Raw genomic sequence first — 20,140 nt, forward strand, 5'->3', positions numbered from 1 at the left:
TATATATGTATAAAATACACATCTCACCTTAAGAATACTTTCTGGTAATTATCCAAAAGATTTTTGTAATATAATGGTGCTTAAGCAGACTTGGATCACTAAAATCCAAGTACCTTCATGAATTTATACTCCATGTGAACAAGAAGGCCAGAAGGGAAAGATTCAGTGGAGCAAAACAGCTCAGACCAGTAAAAGATCCAGCCAGTCAAAATTTTAAACACTGTTAAGCAATTGTGACTGTTTTCATAAATAGCTGTATTGAAAAAAAGAAAAAGTTCTTTCTACTCAAAACTTTCATCTGCCCTAGTATTTAGGGGGTCTTGAGAGTCCAATTTGACTTTTTCATCCATAAACCTCCCCAACATCTGTCTTTAGTATAAGAATCTTTGGGCTTATTTCTCCTTTTCTTTCTTCAAATTAAGAACTTTGATTTTCTCATGCTTATGCTAGCCCATATTGAAACAAAAGGGTCTGGCAAGCTGTGTTACAGATATATTGTGTATATCTTCCAGTGCATTTTTCCACTGAAGTCACTTGCCTCCACCAGCATCTCCTGGCAAACACCAGAAGTCAGCAGGTGCTCCTTCTCGGTATTCTGTGCAGAGCATTGGGAGTGAAGGAGTCTGTACTGCCCCACTCCACATGGAGATTAACCCCCCGTTACAGACTTTACTGTGAGACATCCTGTACTCATGAAAGGAACAATGAAAATGACAGATTTCTGCCTCATACAGTACATTCAACACGTTTTTGAAAGGTATACAAGAATCATACAGAAAGGAGATAAAACTACCCAAGCAGAGGACATGGAGAGTTGGACCTTGACAGGTGAAGGTGTTGGGAGATGTTCTGGGTTAGGAAAGCACAACATAACCTCTTTAACCCATTTTGGAAGAAGTCTAAGACAGAGCATGACTATGCCTACTTTCACATTGGCAAGGCACTTACAGGATTCTTTCAGAGAATCTCTGAGATCAAAGTCTCTGATCCACAAAGACTTCTTGCAAGGCTAATCTCAATCTTCTCTGTGATTAGAGATGTCCTTACTGTAACAGAACCTAACTTTGTAATTTGCAAGGACAAGGGGGTCATGTCACAAAAAGCAGAACTCAGGAGCAGAGGAATACAAGAGGCACCAAGATGAATATGTATGCTCATAAATATGGTGTTCCAGTTTGGGCAAATTTAGAAATATATCCTCTGAGAGAAGGCACAACCACCCCTCCCCCACCAGGTTCGGGAAAAAAAAATATATTTTCCTCGAAGGAAAGTGAAGAAGATAAAACTATTTATTTAACAAACACATGGGAAGGAAAATAATGTTAGATGGTAAAATCTTTCACTGTAGAGGAAAAAAACCTGGGAAAGTGTTCGAGTGCTCCCTTTGGTCTCCTCGGAGCTGGGGCTTGGGCTGGGGCCAGGCCCTCTGTGCCCGGTGGAAAGTCCTCCCGATGTGCTCTGATGTTACAGCAATCAAGCAGTCCAGTAGAAAAGGGGAAAAATCCGGAATTCCAGAGAAGGAAATCCAAAGTCCAACTCTCAGTCTCTCTCCGGAGAACAAGAAACTGAAAAAAAACTGGCCAAAAGCTGACTGGAAAAAAACAAGCCGGGTGCTTCCTCCCTCCCCTACCCCAGCTGGGGGAAAAAAACCTGCTATCTTTTTGTAACCTTGAACGAGCTGCAAACTGCTTTGAGAAAGTTTTGCTCAGTTTTTTTTTTTTTTCCTTCCCCCTTTCAGGCTCAGTTCAGAGGCATAGAAAGGCACAAAAATTAATTTCTGGGCATAGGCAGCGATATGGGATACACATCATAAGGTCACCCCAAGACATATGGACAGTGCTGTCTTCATAGTGCTGAAGTGTAGAAGTGGTACGCATCCGTCAATTTAACATGGAAACTAAAACTGGTATGAAATTCAACAGCAGTGTATCCAATAAACCAGAAGTTTGAAAGGCATGACATCAGGTGTATCAGATACCCTTGAGTGTTGTCCCACTGTTTTAAGCATAAATCCATCATCTGTTCAGTACAGCCACTGGATTACAGGTGGCAAGAAACAGATCTTCACACCTTATGTAAATACTACTATACTGACAATCAATCTTTTTTCCCCATTGGTGTTCCTCTCTAAGAAATAACTTCTGAAAGACATAAAAAAGAAAAAAGTGTTAGTAACTTGGAAGTTTGTTTTCTTATTTCGCTTCCACATCTAAAGAAGACTATTTTGTAAATAATGAGAACCAGTATGACCACTCCAGCTGAAGGAAAATCGTATTTGTTTCTCTACCTACTTCCCTTTTTTTCCCTTATATCTTGACTGTGGTACTTTATGTCATGGCTTGATTTTTTTAATATTCTTTTGCACCCACACAACAAAGGTTTTCACTGTTCTCCAAAGCAAATTACCAGATGGTAGTTCAATGGTAGTTCAAATTAAAGAAAAATGTGTTAGTACATGTAAGCACAGAATCACAGAATCAAGGTTGAAAGAGACCTTCAAGATCATCAAGTTCAGCCATCAACCCAGCACCACCATAATCACCCCTAAACCATACCCCAAGTGCCACATCCAGATGACTCTTGAACTCCTCCAGAGACGGTGACTCAACCACATCCTTGGTAACTTATTTCAATGCCTAACCACTCTTCCAGTGAAAAAAACCCCCTCTAATATCAAATCATAACTTCCCCTGGCACAACTTTGATACATTTCCTCTCATCCTTTCACTTGAGACATGGCAGAAGAGCCCAACCCTCTCCTTGCTACAGCCTTCTTTCAGGCTGTTGTAGAGATCAATAAGGCTCTGCCTGAGCCTCCTTTTCTCCTGACTAAACACCCGCACTTCCTCACCTGTTCCTCACAGGACTTGTACTCCAGACCCTTCACCAGCTCTGTTGCCCTTCTCTGGACATACTCCAGCACCTCCAAGCCTTTCTTCTAGTGAGGGGTCCAAAACTGGACACAGGATTTGAGGTGTGGCCTCACCAGTGCTGAGTATAGGGGGACAATCCCTGCCATGGTCCTGCTGGCCACACTATTGCTGGTCCAGGCCAGGACGCCACTGGCCTTCTGGGCCACCTGGACACACCCTGGTTCATCTCCAGCTAGCTGCCACCAGCACCCTCAAGTCTTTCTGCTGAGCAGCTCTCAAGTCACTCTGACCCAAGCCTGTAGTGCTGCCTGGAGTTATTGCAACATACATGCAGGACCCAGCAGGGACTAGCTAAATGAAACTGGTGTTGGAGACTGAAATGTTATGGTTTATGGCTTAAAAATTTTTATGAAGGACTTTGGCGTATTATAGCAAAACTGTGTAAAAAAAGCTGCACGGAAGACCACTTGACCCTGAATGGGCCTCCTGACTGAGGCCTTGGACTGTTAAGTTGATAGAGATTAAAAAAGTGACACTATTGTTCAAAGCATCTGGGAAGTGATGGATAAGAGTGGAATAGCATCCATGGCAGGGCTCAGATCAGCAGCTTCAGGTGGAGTCTATAGCTCCAGGCTTATTACTGACAGGCTTGCACACGTCCGCAACCCAGTGGAGAGGAGTAAGGTTTTGGATGTATGGCCAAAAAAAGCCTCTGGTCAGAAGCAGTGAATGCCCATCCTCCTCTGCACAGACCAGCCCAGCTGCAGGAGTCCCCTCACCCTGGGAAAGCCACATTTACAGGATTTACACATGAGGGAGAGCAGAGGAAGTGTCATGGCCCATCAAGGGTGTCCTCCCCCCAGCCCAAGGGCACATCAAGGGTGTCCCACCCCACCCCAGACCCTGAACACAAGCACTGCAAGTGATGCAACATGATGCAACTGATCCAAAGTCTTGCAAGACACAGTGTCAAACTCGCCCTGTCAAGGGAGACACCTGGGTGTTTCCACCTCCCCAAACATATATCAATCCATTGGATTCTATGCTTTTGGAGGGGCACCCTCACCACCAAGAAGACCAGCTGAAGGGAAGCAACAAGACATCATTGGGACCCACAGAGGGGTGATTCCTTTCCTTTCCCTTTCCCTTCCCCTTTCCCTTTCCCTTTCCCTTTCCCTTTCCCTTTCCCTTTCCCTTTCGCTTTTCCTTTCCCTTTCCCTTTCCCTTTCCCTTTCCCTTTCCCTTTCCCTTTCCCTTTCCCTTTCCCTTTCCCTTTCCCTTTCCCCCTGTCTCTTTGCCTCTATTACTATTAAATAAAATATACCAATGTTTTGGTATCAACATCCAACCTTATTTGATTTAAATCACGTTTTGGGGAATAATTGAATCTTCAGGGTTCTTTCTGCTTTATTAATAGAGAGTTAGTTCTCTTTGCTCCTCTGTGATTAGAGCAGATTGCAACAATGGCCATTGCATAACACTCCATCAATAAAAGAGAGTTAAAAATTTTGTTTTTACTAAGAGTCAAGACTAGAGCACAGTAGAAGTTCTGGCAAATACTCTCTCAAGGTGGTGTGGTCTATCACAACATGACTACTTCATTCCTCTGTGTGGATGTTACCAATGAGTGGCTGCCTAAAATCAGTATAAATAGTGTCCAAGCATTAAGACATTTAGCAGCTACTGCACATTTGTAGCCAAAAGATGATTCCAACACTATGCTGCTCAAGAGTATATTTAAGACACCTTTGCCCCTAGAGACAGTCATTTTCTGCTGTTATTTTAAATACACATTGTGATCTCACCTCTTGGCTCAGAGATTTCTGCATTCTTCCATAAGCTCCTACATAAAGGCTCTTGTGCTTTAGAACAGATGCCAAACAGACTGTGTCATTGTCTCCAGAGGCTGTTGTATAGAGAGGCAGATCCCTGCAGAAAGACTGAGCTCCTGGTGCTAAGTGTGAAAGCTGTGTCCCCACCATTTTTGGGAGACTGTGGGAGTGTCTTCCCAGGAACCACTGGCTGGGGAGTTAAGTTTTCACACAGGCTGACTTCTCTGCCAAGAACAAGTCAAGCAGGTTCCTTTCCAAGGGCTTCTTTCATGTGTACCCTTTTGTAGCCAGCAATCCCATGTACTAGCAAATAGAGCAAATCTTCCAAATTAGTAGCAATCTAAAAAAGCTGGGTCTCCAGTCCTCTAAAATTTAATGAAGGAGAAATTATTCATCTGCTTCAGATGAACACATCACATCTATACCAGGTGGAAGGATGCTGGCTGAACAGAATAAAAAAAGAACAAATACTACCAGGACATGGATTAGAAAGTCTTTTGGTGTAGCCAATACTCTTCCTCCGGAGAGTATTCAGTATAACATTACTGCTCTTATCTTGGAGTTGTCACTTGCAATTGCATTGAGCCCCTTCCAGTAAGATGGTCTAAGGCAAATGCAATTTATCTTCAGAATGGCAGAGGAATGGCTATAACAAGTTCTGAGAAATACCAGATAGGGAAGGGCGCTCATACCATGTCTTGCTCCTCCCACCACCTCACAGTTTATATTAGGTGGCAAATCTTGTATCCCAGTGAGTTTTTACCCACATTTCCAGTTCCGCCAGAATAAATCTAGATCTGTTTTTTCAAGACTTGTTCCCATGAGTAACATTAGTGTTTCCAGCAAGACCATTAATACAGATGAGCATTACTCACACTTACAAAATATGCTGGATTAGATTCTTACATGACAATACCATGGAAACTCCAGTCTGGATTTGCCCAGATGAACACACTAAGGAAAGAATAGCTAGACAGCTGGCACGAAGATAAGAAAAAAACCTAGAAAAACCAAAAACATCACTCCATGTTAGGTAGTGTGGGTAGGATGTTCCACACCAGCTATTTCATAACCTACCTTCACCATCTTGCAAATATTCCGCATCCTTCTTCAAACAACTAACTACTGAATTCATACTGAAGAGTTAGAACACAAAAGAAAGCCCATCTTGCAGATCAAATGCACTATGGTAGAGTTTCCCCAAATTCCAATAAAAAATGTACACCATGGTCACCTCTGGTTAACTTTGTGCAATAACTTGTCTCTCTCCCCTAGCACCAAAGAAAGCCTCATTTTGTACTCCATTGGTGGCAACAGTGAGAACCCAGGACTTTTCTCCCCACAGACTGAAGTTGTTCAGAAGTCTTTTATTTTCATTTTTATATTCATTTTATAGAACTTAAGTTAGTAAGCATGAACACAGTTATGTAGCATTCTGTCAGGAATCTTCAAATTTTTGGAGGGTATCATCCTCAGATATAGGGCATATACAAGGCTCTTGTTATTTCTTACCATGTTCCTTCTTCTTCTTGCCAAAAACAGCATCTGCCAACATCTCCTAAACCCTGGAGATGCTTGCAGGAAATCTCCAGAAGGCAGTCATTCGCTGTCATCAGGGGCTAGTTATAAATCACGGAGTATCATCACTGACAAAAATGTCATCACCACACCCAACACAGGAGAAGAATATTTGTTTGGAACAGCACACAAAATGATCAGCTATGCCATGATCTGTATCATGGTGCAGTATGGTAATTCTATTAATAATATGGCAATTTTATTAATTAATTGTGAGTTGATGAATGACAAATAACGAGTTCTAATGACTTAGAAACTGAGGAGAAAAATGGCTTAAAATACTTTTGGTGAAATACAATTCCAGTTCAAGGCAAGAATGTTCAAGTTTTTCCCAGTTTCCATGGAGTTTTCCCCGTTCCCAGAAGGATTCTTACAGCTGGAAAAAGAAACATTTGTAGCTTGCCAGGATTAACACCACCTGACTGAGATCACTAAAATTCAAAGAGAAGATGTGCACTGTTTTCAGCAACCAGTTTTTCAGGGCAGCTGCAAGATGAGGAAGACAACACTGCAATGTGTCATAACTGGGCATTTTCCCAGGGAAAAAAAAGGTCAAAGAAGATACCTCTGAGTCCATGCCTAGCAAAGGGAATATAAATACATCCTTCAAGCATAAGATTAGCAGCAAGTAAAACAGCAAGGAAGGGCAAAGAAGCAGTATGCTTCATTACCAGCATTGGGAAAAAACCAAACACACTTTCTTTCCTTAGAAGGCCATTTCTCATCTGAATCCTGAATTCTGGTATCACCTTTTACTCAAATCATCTGTGTGAAATTAGGAGAATAACAAGTAAGATCTCATCAGCTGGGTTTCATGTCACTCAAAGGCCAAGTACTAATAATATACCTCAACCAGATGCAGTCAAGGCCAGGAGAGAAAGCGGTTTGAGCTAAATTTCACTTTTGCCTTGAGCTTTGAGTCTGGCTTCCAAATGCTGTGGGCAACACATGGAGACCGCAAACTGTGCTGCAAAATGCAGTGTGTTAAGAGGTGTTCCAAGTACCTGTGGCATACTTTTCTTCCACAGTGCAAAGCCTCATAGAAATATTGCATAATCTGAAAGGAGTAACTGCTGGTTTTGACCTAATAGAAGAAACATCACCCTGAATCCAGAGTCTTGAGTGTCATCTTCTCATCGGCACAACTGAAAACATAGATTAGGGTAATGTGTTAAATCACAGACTCCAGACTGTCCACCCAAATATTTTCACTGTAATAATTTTTTGCTTTTTGAGGTGGGGTGGATGGTGAGTGGTGGAGAGGGCCTGCAGGGTGGGGGGAAGACTTACTTCAATATGCAGGTATCTTACAGCACCTCTTGATCAGAAGGGTGTATAAGAGAAACGTCCAGCAAAGAGAAAGGGTGAAAGAGACATATTTCAAGGACATGCTGTCTGTAATTTGCAGTGACATCTTTCTGCTATGGACTTACAATAAATCTTTGTTGCATCAAATTTACTAGTATATTTACAACTTCAGATTTCAACATTCCTCGTAAGAGCATAGATTTAAAAAAACAGTAATGTTCTGGGACATGCTGGAGCAGATGGACTAGTCAATGCAGCTACAGTAATTTATACGCAGGAAGATTTATTTGTTTATGCCTACACTGTAATACATCCTACCAGCTTATCACCAATGCTGTATTTTGAGTCAAAATTGGTCACTGTCATTTTTATATTTTAGCAATTTTTTTAAAAACAGGAAGTTCAATGCATAGGATGCAGCTGAAAATCTTCCAAGGAAATTAAAAAATTAAGAGCAAAGGAATGCATTATGCATTACAACTTCATTTTAAATAAACCAATCAACGGAGTTCTGTATGTAACCTCAGCATGAAATATAATTTATGTAGAAAAGCAAATCAGTGTCCCCTGAATTTTCTGGAAGTTTAACTGATGCTTTCAGTGGGGATCATTGACACTGGTTTATTGGGAGGGACAACATAGCATGTTTGCCTCAACCAGTTGTAAACAAAGATAGGGAAGAATTATTAGTCTGCCTAGACTCAAGGAATACTCTAAAATAACTTTCAAGGGTTTCAAGAAGGGAATAATATGTTCAGTTAAACAGAAGCTACACTGAAATTAATATTTCACAGCACTGACACAAACAGGTGTGCATAACCTTCCATAAGTAATTTTTCACATATAATTTATGTGGTGGCCTTAAGCAGAAGTAAAACAGTCACCACTAACATGCTTGATTCTTTAAAAAGTTCTTGTTTTATGTGAAAAATGACTTTTCTTCTTTGTTGTCTTTGGCACTTACTTTCTTTCAAAATCCATCAAGAGCAGTACCTGCAGGAAATAAATTCCTTTTCTAGAACAATACTGTCTTGTATTACATGCGCACGTTCACATGCAAGTATCACCATGCTACACAGGTGACGGAATCATTTGGTAGAAAACTTCTTTATATTCTAAAAGAAAGGGAAAAAAATCATACCACACCTTCAGAACACTTCTCCTCCCCCCACCTTTCTCCCTTCTCCCTCTGACAATGTAAAAAGACAACCCTTGAGATTTTCAGTCAGGTTACTTCCATAATAACCTTTTTCAGTTTACTTAGGGAGAGGAGTCTCTCTTGCTCATGATATGGAGACATCTCCACAAGAAGTTCTCTCATGGCTTCAGTATCACAAAGAGACAGCCGCCCGGGTTGGTTCTCTGCTCGCATCATGTGAGAGCCCCCTCCCATGACTTAACAGCTTTTCCCACAACTGCTTTCGAGGGTCCAATCTTGAGCTAATGGGGTAACATTTTAAGGTTGAGCTGTTCAGAAACAAAGGTTCTCTTCATCCATCTCGGGGAGCATCTTCATCTCTAGGAATAGAGGCCCTCCCGTTTCCCTGGGAGAAAAAGGGTCCTCATCATCTTCATCTCTAGGACTATCTCTGGGAGCATCTCTAGGAACAGAGGTCTTTCTCCTTCCGATTTGGAGCAAGAGTCATCACTTCCATCTCTCCCTGTTCAAACTTCTCATCAAATTACAGCTGCTTCAGCATTTGCTTGTTTCAGCACAGGTGCTTTTGCTCACAAGTACAGTTTGAATGCTCCACCCTCCATGCTTTCCTGAAATTACAATGGGTACTCTGATATATCATAGTCTATATACCATAGCTTTACAACAGAATTTTAACTTCTAAGCATCTCCTCTTTCTCCTCCCTCCTCCCTCAGGTTTCAGCTCTTCCTTCTTGACTTAATGTCTGCAGGCTTCATCTGGAGGAAACTTACAGCACTAAAAGGGTTAATCTCACCCGGAGATAGCAGCCAGAGTTCGCTTATCACTGTTGGTCACATGATCTTTGCTGGGCAGCAGGCAGCTTCAGCTGAATCTTCGGCCACACTGGAGGGGGCGGGGTAGAGCCGGGCTGCGCCGCCTGCACGGAGGGCCGCGGATGGAGCAGGGTTGCACGGCTCCAGGATGGCTGTGTCCCGGCCCGGCCCTGCTGGGCCCCATACAGGCCCCCCAGTTACCTGTCCCAAGGCCAGAAGCAAGAGAGTGCTTTCCCGGGGTTTGCCCATTCTTAAATGTGGATCACAGAGGTGTGTCAAGCTTTTTTAAGTGGCTTAAAAAATTGTCAACATTCAAACTAGACAGTTGATTGATTCTGTTGGGTCATAGAGGAAGCTATAAGCACCTCTTTGCAAGAAACTCACTTCCATAGCTATGCTAACCCATGACACCTATGATATGTGATGGAGCCAAAAAAGGAAGATGCAATTTCTTAATAGATACAAGTTCCCAGAAAATTTAAAGGCAAATCAGAATCTTTTATTCTCGGAAAAAAAACTCAAACCTAAAGAAAAAGAAAAATCCATGTCATGTCTCTCAGATGTGATCTGCTTCTTCAGGAATCAAACACAACATAAATATTTAGTTCAGAGTGAGGCAAATGTATAGGTACATATGGACATACACAGAAATTTTATGAAACGGGCCCAAATCAACATTTTATGTGCTTTTCATTACTCAAAAGTATCCGGTGGAGCTGAGGTGCAGTCAGATACTGAATTGCAGGTTGGGGAGAATTTACTATTGATCCCACAAATTATTGGTATTGATGACAGGAAAGGAAAAAGGAACTTCATGCAATAGAATTTTGAAACAGATTATGTAGAGAGCCCAATAATACAAATATAGAATGCAAACCAAGTTGATTGCTTGAAAAATGTGTGCAACCTACACCAGAATGAACGAGCACCATGGCAATTAACCTCCGACAGCCACATGAACAAGCATTGCATAATTCAGGCTGTTGGATAATGCCCTAAGTCTTGGAGAAAAGCAGTGTCATTGAAATGGTCACCCAGTAGAAATTCATCCTCAAGAATTAAAGTGGAGCTTTAACACTCAGTACCTCCCTGAGGAAGAAAAGCTATGTCTGTTTGAGAAAATGGGGTGGGGGGGATGGATTTCGGAGCGGTACACGTCACACATAAGTTACAGAGGTTGTGCTTTGGCAGTGTAAGCATGCCACTGAAGGCAATACATGCAAGTCATGGCCATCACTGGAGCTGTGCTTAGGGACACACCATGTTAAGCAACAGTGCATTTGACCAGAGCAGTGGGATACAGCTTCCCAGAATGGCAAGGCCATGCCAGCTAAAACTGGAACCTCTAGAGCTGAGCATTTAAATGAACAGACTATGGGTCCAAAATAAAAGCTATCTCACTGAGTCGCTCTTTAACTTCCAGAATCTAAACCCAAGACCAAGACCGTGTTTTCTTCTTCCTCGGCCTGTAAGAATGAAGAGGTTAGGCACAGCATTATGAATAGGCCACGCTGAATTCCAAGAAGCCATACCAGAATTAATCTATGACTTCCTATTCATTAAATCCAAGCATGAAACCTTTCTTGGTACAACAGTTCAAACTCCCAAGCCTGTGAATGTAATATGTTTGTCACCGATAACATAAAAGCGCTGTCAGACAACTGTTACAAATTAAGTGATGGAAAAAAAAGAAGCAGCATGGAAAGAAACTAAAAGTTATCATTTATAGCTGTAAATCACCAGGTTTCAAAAACATAAAGAAGGAATGCTAAAGTCACACCAGCTGTTTTAAATACATGAAGATGGGGAGGGCTTAGTTAATAATTGATGAAGTACTAACGTGAAGAAGACGACAAATCTGAAGAAATAAATAATCAGGTGAAAAAAAAAAGAAAGGGGGGGGGAAGAGAGGGAGGTCTATTTTCATAGACCAGTTTTCCAGTAAAGAGGGCAGTTATTGTAATTTGACTGATTACAGAAATCTGCCTATTAACATAGTCAGAGATAACAATTCCTAACATATTTTTGCTGACCCAGTATGCCTGCTGTCATTTCCACCCTAGAGGCATGCACTACCAGCTTGCTTCAAGCAATGTGTTCTCAGCAATCACTCAGTTCAGACATTTGGTGCATTCACATCCTGAAAATTTTGCAAATAAATAACAATCACTAAAAAAAAAGAAGAAACTCACAACCCCCCACTTTACTCAATTTTAAATTTACCTTTAAAATAACCACCTTCTGGGTGAGTCTGGTTGGGCTCCCTCAGTCATACAGAAAGACCCTGCTCAGTGTGACAAGACAAGCACAAATAAAAATGAAGAAGCTGATGTTTCTCAGATCATGCACACACAAGAGGATTCAGATATTCTTGCCACCCTGATAAGGCCCTCACACATTCTTTGCTGATGAGGAAAGTACCAGTGAACTGGGGGAGAAGAGCCACTGCCTGGAGCTCTGCAGACCAGCTGCTCTGCTGCTGCTCTGCCCTCTGCCGCCAGCTCCATCCACACCTTACACTGGCGACTTGGTGACATCAAGTAGTCTTTAGATTAAGCTCTCTGCTTTCTTTCTTTAGAATTTACAATTGTTGCATGTTTTCCCTCTTGTATCTTTGTACACCTGATGGTCCTGTTCCAATCACCCTTCCTCATTTGTAATAATATCATTCTTATTTCTCTTCAGTGTTTATTTCTGCTCACTTTTGGACCCTCTTAGAGGTCACACTATGAGGCAGGGTTATGCAGCTTGGTGGGATCCAAGCTGGATCCTTATCTGCTAGGGCATCCCACCTAAAGAGCATGGGTTACTGTAAGACAAGGCTTCCTGTTTGGAGCAGGCACTTCCCCACAGAATGCAGATCACTTTTCTTATGAGTGTCAGTGGACTCATATCTAGATGCTGCTTACAGAAATCCTATCCACAATTTTCTTCACTATCTCAGGGGAAGACAAAGACTTGGGAGAAGAATCCCTGTTAAGAGATTAAGATTGACAGAAACCAGGATGAACTGCAAAATGTTCTTACTGAGACAGGAGGGTCGCTCCAATGCTTGAGCTCAGACTGTAGGAATAGCAAAATGAACACTCCAGATTAAAAAGCAAAAGTTTCTGCATAATGCATACAATGGTATTATTTACCTTATCTGGCAATGAAGACTGTATGAAAAATTCAAATGAGCTATTTTAGAGAATACCAATCTGTAGGAATAATACACAGTCAAAATTATGAGATGTAGGAGTGGCTGTCATTTCCTCCTACTGACTCATTTGACCTCAGCTTCCTGATTCCTGACTTTTTTAATGCCTACACTACCCCTTTTCATGCATTTTGTGTTCTTGTCTATAACAAAACTCAAAAGAAACTAAAGAAGCTGAGAGAAGAAAATCAACCACCTGCTACAGGTAAGATTTAAGAGAAATGAACCCCAAAAGTCATACCAGTGTAAATATAAATGTTTAAAGAGAGTTTGGTGAAACTAAAAGTGTTTGCATGAATTGGAGACAGATTCCCCAAATCTCAGGATTTTATTTAGACATCTTATTACCCTTGAAACTACTGGGAAATCAGACTGTAACATTTCTGAAATAAACATTCTCTTCTTAAATAAATATATACTGGGAAGGCAGCCTGGGTATAAACAACAACCTAAACCAGTACCACACAGACATTGTGCCCACCACTCAGTATGATATGCCCACCACTCCCAGGCAGGAGTCGCTGTTTTTTGGCTAGTGGTGACTATGCTGCTTTACTATTAACTAAGATTTGCATAAACACAGGTGCAAATCCTGCACACCAAAACCATCAGATCAAGTGCATGTGCCTGTGAAATCAGAAGCACGATTCCTTCTTCTGCCAGCACTTCTGCTCTGCAATGTAGTTAGGAGCAGATAAATGCACTCACATCATTCAGGACGGTTTCTGCCTTTAGAAAATGAGTAGGAAGCATCAATAGTTTCCTTCTCACAGGACTTTCCGGTTTTTAAGTGGAAGGCACAGCAAAACGTTCTTGGACAAAGCAAACCCAGATAATTAACTGTATTTTGTTGAATTACTCTTCCACCACAGTGGAGATGTCTCAGATCAAGCACCTTAAATGAGACTGAACACTTGTGTTTAAGTAGCTCAGTTCTACCTGTACCTTTTTATCACTGATTTGCCACAGTCAAGTGCATTTTTCCATGATTCAGAGGAAAGCAACTTCTTTAGTTTAGGCTCAAGCTAAAAATTTCCAAAGCACTAGAAACTTGAGTGAGAAAAGGAGAACAGACTCAGGACAAAAAGTTGTATTCAATTTTATGAGAGTGAGAGATAGAGAAAATGCTTTTGTGATCCCCTTTTCAAAAGCATAGTGCAGTAGCTAAGCATTAAATAACAGCTCAATAGGTTTTCATCAATGCAGAAAAATAATTATCTGGGAAAAGTTATATAACCTCCAACAAACAAGGTCAAAGACCAAGATATTTTTACCCTTGGTCTGTAAGCTTCCCTCCTGCACATAGTAACTTCTTGGATAGAAAAAACTTATCATCTTTACAGGTCTGGACACAAATGACCTATTATTTTAGAACCAATTAATTTTCCACCTTGTTGAGTTTATTAGGGAAATTCGCTATACAGTCCCACTGGTTATTCTACTTCTCTGCACCAGGCGTATCCACGAATCCATACTGACCAACCAAACTGCATCTTTATTTCAATAGGCAATTTAAAAGAGTTACTTTTTGTTCTTTACTTAAAACAAAATTTCATGGGCCTATCCCAGCTTTTTTCGTTGACTAGTCTTTTCTCTTTCCTGGAATGTGTAACTGCTGCCATCCCAACAGAAGAGGTCCCAGCACACAGTTAACCTGCGCCACTGGTTAAGACCCAGTTAGCTGCCAAAATCCTGGTATCATTAAAGGGCTGAACACCATGTCCTTGCAGTAGGAGCCATGAGTTTCAATTATTAACCCATCACAGATACTGCATTAAATAGATCATTAATGTTCTCAGTGACAATAATCGAGTCACCATCACACAGCAATTGCAACTGCACCTTATCTGAGGACTGCTGCTTGCCTGGCTCTACATATTAGTCTTCAGGGCTGGTATGGGAACAGTTGTGGCAAAACTTCCTATTTCTCTTCAGTGTCTCAGTCCAAGAAGTTTTATAATCCTCTTGCTGAGGTTCTACCATTTCTGAATCTAAGCAATAGGCTTTCCTGGTGAAATACCTTCCTTCCTTAAAACCAGAGTCTCACAATCAGTTTCAGTGTGGTCAGTATTTATTCTGTTGAGCCTGGGACTTCCCATTCAAGTGTGTGCAGAGTGACAGGAGTTGTTGCAAATACTGGAGCTGAGGGACCTAGAAAAAGGAGTATTTTTCAATCTTTCAGAAGGCCCTTGCCAGGGTTGGGGCAACTCTGCAGGCTACACAGGTAAGCCCAGTTTAAGGCTGGGAGCCAACAGAAAGAGAAGTTTAGCTGACATATTTGGGATGATATCCTGGCAGTCGTTTCCTACCACCTTCCTCCAAAACACTGATTCTGACAAATTGGAGGTGGGCATTGGGCTGATAGTTTGACCATACTAATAGAGTAACATCTGATGCATTTCCAAATAAATGGAGTTCTCCTCACCACTCCAATTTGTGTGTTTATGTGAAGCATAAGGCCACAGAACTCAAGCCCAAGAACAGCTACAATGGAATTTTTAGCCTATAACTGTGGTACTTTTGTATGCCATCTCCATCAAAACCAAATCCCACCTCAGTTTGTCATCAGCTGACCCAAAGTCCTTGAGAACCTCAGATATGACCATCAATTTCAAAACCATGCTTCAGGTTTCCTTGAATATTTTAACATTTCTCTTTTAATAATAATTTCAAGACCAAATACAAGTTCCCTGATCACCTCTGTATCAGAGCCACTATCTTATTACAAAATTCTAAATTTTCCCACTTGAACACCTTTATTGAATACCATTGGTGCTGGCATTACTGCCTCTCCAGTCCTAGTTACTATTAATCTCCTATTAAGGAGGGAAAGCTGCTTCCACTGAATATCTTACAGAAGCTTAAATAATTTAAAACCATTAACATTTTTTATAGCTTCATAATTATCATGTCTAATTTAAGTGATGCAATTAGAGAGCAACATAAACAGTCTCACACTCTACAGGTGCCAACCCAAAGAAATTTTCAGTACATTGCATGGAGCAGAACATCATATGGTTTGTCACTAAGGCATTTGTGAGCTGGTACCTCCCTTGATAAGTGCTCCAGTGGCGCTGCTGGTAAACAGCTGGGCGTCAGCCCTTTTCCTCACCATGCTGGGAAGTAACATCTTCCTGAATGGTAAATATTACCCGCGTACCCTGAGGAAAATGTTCAAGATTTTGTATGCTGGAAGGACTGAGGTTCACAGTCTTAACTGAGTGAAGACTGAGGTGCCAGGTAAAATCTAAAAAAGCAGTTCAGTTAACTAGTGTGGGTGGCTAATTAATCTGAGAATTGTTTGTACAGACTACTTGTAGATATTTGACTTCTCCTTTATTTTGTAAAGAGACATTTGGCAATCTCAGTGGATGTTCAGACAACAAAATATTTGGAATGCTGTGAGTCAGAGCTTTTCTAAGTTAAGAAAGTGGTACTTTGAACTGTGATAGTTTCTGCAGCTAAAAACCAGCTTCTCTGCTCCCTTTGACTGAGCTGATTTTATCATTTGTATTCTCTAGTGGTCACAGCCATTTGGAAAGGATCTGCTTTGCTGACATCCTTCTGCACATCAGCCACAAGAAGTGGCAAGTTCTCCCTTGTCCATGAAAAGTGTTTTGTTGTGGCTCTATTATTTGAGAGGACAAGAGGAGTAGGGTCTGAAGACTAAGATCATCTGTGACCAAGCTCAGCTTTCTTTTTGGCTTACAGTGAACTGATTGTTTCCAGAATATCAGCAGTCACTGTGTGGAGCTCTTCCAAGTCCAAAGCCTCTTCTCTCGAGTCCTCTCTGAAAGAGTTGTCCTGAGCTGTTGTGTGACAACCCAATGACAAGGGCATGCTTCTTCTCGTCTCTCCAGGTGTGCTGGGTCCAGCCCCACAGATTCCAGCAATGTTCTGGAGTTTGACCTGGCTCTGCCCTGTTGCACCATGCAGTATGGAGCACCACAGGAGGGGAGCTCTGCTGATGACAAAAGTGCACCAGCTTTTGGGGCTAGGCCTGTCCTGTTTCTCCAATCCAAGCTGTAATTCCCTTTGAACAGAAACAAGTGTCTCACACATTTTCCCTGGAACGCAGAGGCTATTATCTTGTCCATTTCATTCCCTAAAGCAAAAAGTATGTATAATACAGACTATATGGTTTCAATTACAATTTTTGACATTTCATAGTGCATTAAAATGCCACATTTGTAAGCAGTAAACAATAATTACATATTAAGGCAAGACAGAGAATAGCTTTAATAAAGTACAAACACGTACCCATGGCAATGAAAATGAATTTACACCTTTAAGGGGTCAAATTGTGCAGCTGGAATCTCATCACAACTACATTTTGGCTGAAAAATGTATGTTTGAATGAAAAATGGGCCCTTGCTCTGGCCCCTTGAGGTCCAGGGAGCTCTGAAGCCACCACTGGACTAATCATCCCTTAAAGCATTTGGACTGCTCATCAATTATTTTTCCATAACAGTAGTTTCAGGGTATGTTTACAGTACAACTGCTAGAAACTTTCATTGAGCAGATGATAAGGGATGAGTTACTTTTAGTTGATTTGGCCACAAAGAAAATCTATGCTTTGCAAATTTAATTCAGATCTGCCCTGCTTAACTTGATCATTAACACAAAGACAGCTGCTTAATACAGTTACCTTAATTCCAGTTGCATGTTTTCTCTGCTAAAGCAGTAATTATAGGCCTTTGGAAAAGCAAGGAAGGAAACAATGATTATATGGATAGAGAGGGAAAATGTTCCAGCTGAAATTCAGATTCATTTTCCCACATCACCTAATTTAGGAGCCTACCAATAAAGTATACAATATATATAACTACTTCTCTCTAGAGCTGTGCTTAGCTTTAAACATTACCCATCTTTCAGACTGTCTGCTGCTTACTTTCAGGTGCCTGCATCTCTCCTCTGAACACAATATAATCTGAAGGAAGTTTTTTGGTGTAGCTACACTTCGAGAAAGACAAGTCCTTTTGTTTTATTTTGGTGTTGTACCTGCTTAATCTTAACTAGTCTTTAGGGATTAAAATACAGAAGTCTGAATCTCTGGTGTACTTGTAAGGCATGTAGAAGACAGTCTGCTGTTTAATGAAAAACGAAAGGAGATGGTTTAGCAGATGTCTTTGCTGATTCTTAAGTAATAGAGCACAATTTTCCCAAGCTACTTGTTATCAGCAGAAACACCCAGGCAGGAATGTTCTCACTCTTTCTTGAGCTTGGCCTTACTCATATGCACTATAAGCACTAGAACAGGAACTACAGAGCACCAGAAAGGCAAAGCCTAGGGTAGCATAGTGTAGTGTGGCTTCTGAAGATTTTAGTCAGATACCTTTGCTAATGCTTGCTTTCTGGGTTGTCAGCAACTACACATAGCACTGTTTATTACTTGCACATACCATCTCTCTTCCACACACTTTCCCTCTGCTTTTTTTGGGAACTACATGGGTTGTTGACACAAATTCTGTCTTTTCCCGCTTCCAACTCCCCCTGCCAAGCATATTTTTAAAATTAAATAATGCTTGGCAGTGTACACAAGCAAACAATTACCCACACAAATTTGGTGCAAGCAAGTGTAAGACCACAGCAACAGTGGAGAGGAAGTCAGGCTTAATCATTAAAATGTGTCAAGCGTGGGTTCAGCAATTGTTTTTATTCAATAAACCATACGATTTTATGTGTGGTTAGCTTTCCTGGGCCACAGACTGAGCCTAACTCAAGATTTAATAAAAGGCACAGCTTTTGTGACAAAAATGGAGGACCATCTCCCTACTTCTAACTCTTTGCCCCTGCTCTGATCTTTTGTTACAGATGAGGGCTGAATGACCCACCATTTTGAAACTTCACTGCATTGAAGACACAGCTAACACTGTGTTGAGGACCAAATACAGTTAACAAGGAGGTTGTGTGTCTTCCCAAAGACAGCAGCAAATAGGTTAAGAAAATTAAGTTTGGCCCTCCAACTCCTGAGGTTGTTTTGTATTCTGTCACTTCAGATGTTTGTGCATGTGTAATTCTCACCTGGCCGTACTACTTCACCCAGTGGCTGGCAGCTGCAATCCACTTGACTAAACTTTTAGCTACAGCAGTGTTCCTGGGATTTTGATTACAACTTAATTCCCATGCAAAAAGTAAAACAAGGAAAAATTTCCCCATGGTAATTTGAGAAGCAGTCCTGCATCTAAATGAAGTCATATCCAATGCTAATGAAAGAGCATTTGAAACCAAAGGGTAACCAAACGCCTTGGGCCATTTTATCATCTGAGGTACACAGGAGTAAATATGAAAGGGCTCTGATGTAGATTAATAGGCATCACAGGTATGTAAATGATGTCTCAGTTTGGCACACTATAACTTACTTGCTCTTAGATCTTAAAATACCTTAAAGTGTAACTTTATAACACAAGAAAACTGTTCTTAATTTCGTACAAAAACTCCATGTCTTTTTAAAATAAAGTTAATTAGAAAAGAAACTTTACATAAATAAAATAAATACTTTAAATTATATATTAAAGATCACAAATTACTTGGAAAAAATCCTGCTTCAGGTTTGACTGTAGAGGGATTCCTTATGGAACAGGAGCATATGATACCCCTGGAAAGATTGGACAACCCAGGGTTGCTGAGGAAAAACCCCTGAACTGGCCCCTGGCTGCAGCCAAGCCTGGAAAGCACCTGGCTGCAGGCAGCCCTGGAAGTCCTTGGCAAAGCCATACACTGGTCAAAAGCAGATATAAGCTTGCATAGGTAAACAATAAAGGGAGAACGATGCTTAATCGTATCAGTGTACGTGTCGTTACTCTGGCCAGCTCTCCAGACTCGGTCCCGAACACCTGGCGCCTAAGCAGGGACTTGAGTGATTTTTGCTTAAATGCGGTTAGTTTTCACTTAGATGCGGTTCGCTTAGACGCGGCAAGACTCCAAATCATAGCACCAACAGCGAGGAGCTTGGAGAGCTGGAGTTGGAGTGTCCCAGCAAAAAAGTTGAGTGGAGCCGGAGACTGGAGCTCGTGCCGCCAAGTGAGCCCCCACAGGTAAGACAGCTATGGAATACAAGGCTGCAACTCGTCTCCTAGCCAGTATCCTCTCTAAGAGAGGCGATACTGTAAGATCGAGATCTCTATGCCCTAATTACATGGGCCCAGGAACAAGGGTGCTTGAAATGCACTTTGCTTTTGTTTTTGATGGAGGAGTGGTGGGAAATTGGAAAGAGACTGGCACAACTGAGGGTGGAAAGGAAGGTAAAGAAGCAAAAGCTCTTGGATTAACATGGAGAGTTGTGACTAATACCCTCACAGAAATGAAAGCAGAGAGGAAGGTGGCCGCGGCAGCCATGGAGGCACTGGGGGGGGGAAAAGGAAGAGAAGGGGGGCTC

General features: G+C 41.4%; 1 long non-coding RNA gene across 2 annotated transcripts in view; it reads right to left on the reverse strand.

The window, feature by feature from the left end:
• Window positions 1-19,199, reverse strand: part of LOC108446376 — a 59,517-nt gene extending 40,318 nt beyond the window's left edge. For both annotated transcript variants that reach the window (XR_001861549.1, XR_001861550.1), the window contains exon 1: window positions 11,787-19,199. This is a non-coding gene — a long non-coding RNA (uncharacterized LOC108446376). The remainder of the gene's footprint in view (window positions 1-11,786) is intronic.
• Between the last annotated feature and the right edge of the window lie 941 nt (window positions 19,200-20,140).

This window comes from Corvus brachyrhynchos, unplaced genomic scaffold, assembly GCF_000691975.1.
Source record: "Corvus brachyrhynchos isolate BGI_N302 unplaced genomic scaffold, ASM69197v1 scaffold194, whole genome shotgun sequence".
Lineage (NCBI taxonomy): Eukaryota > Metazoa > Chordata > Aves > Passeriformes > Corvidae > Corvus > Corvus brachyrhynchos.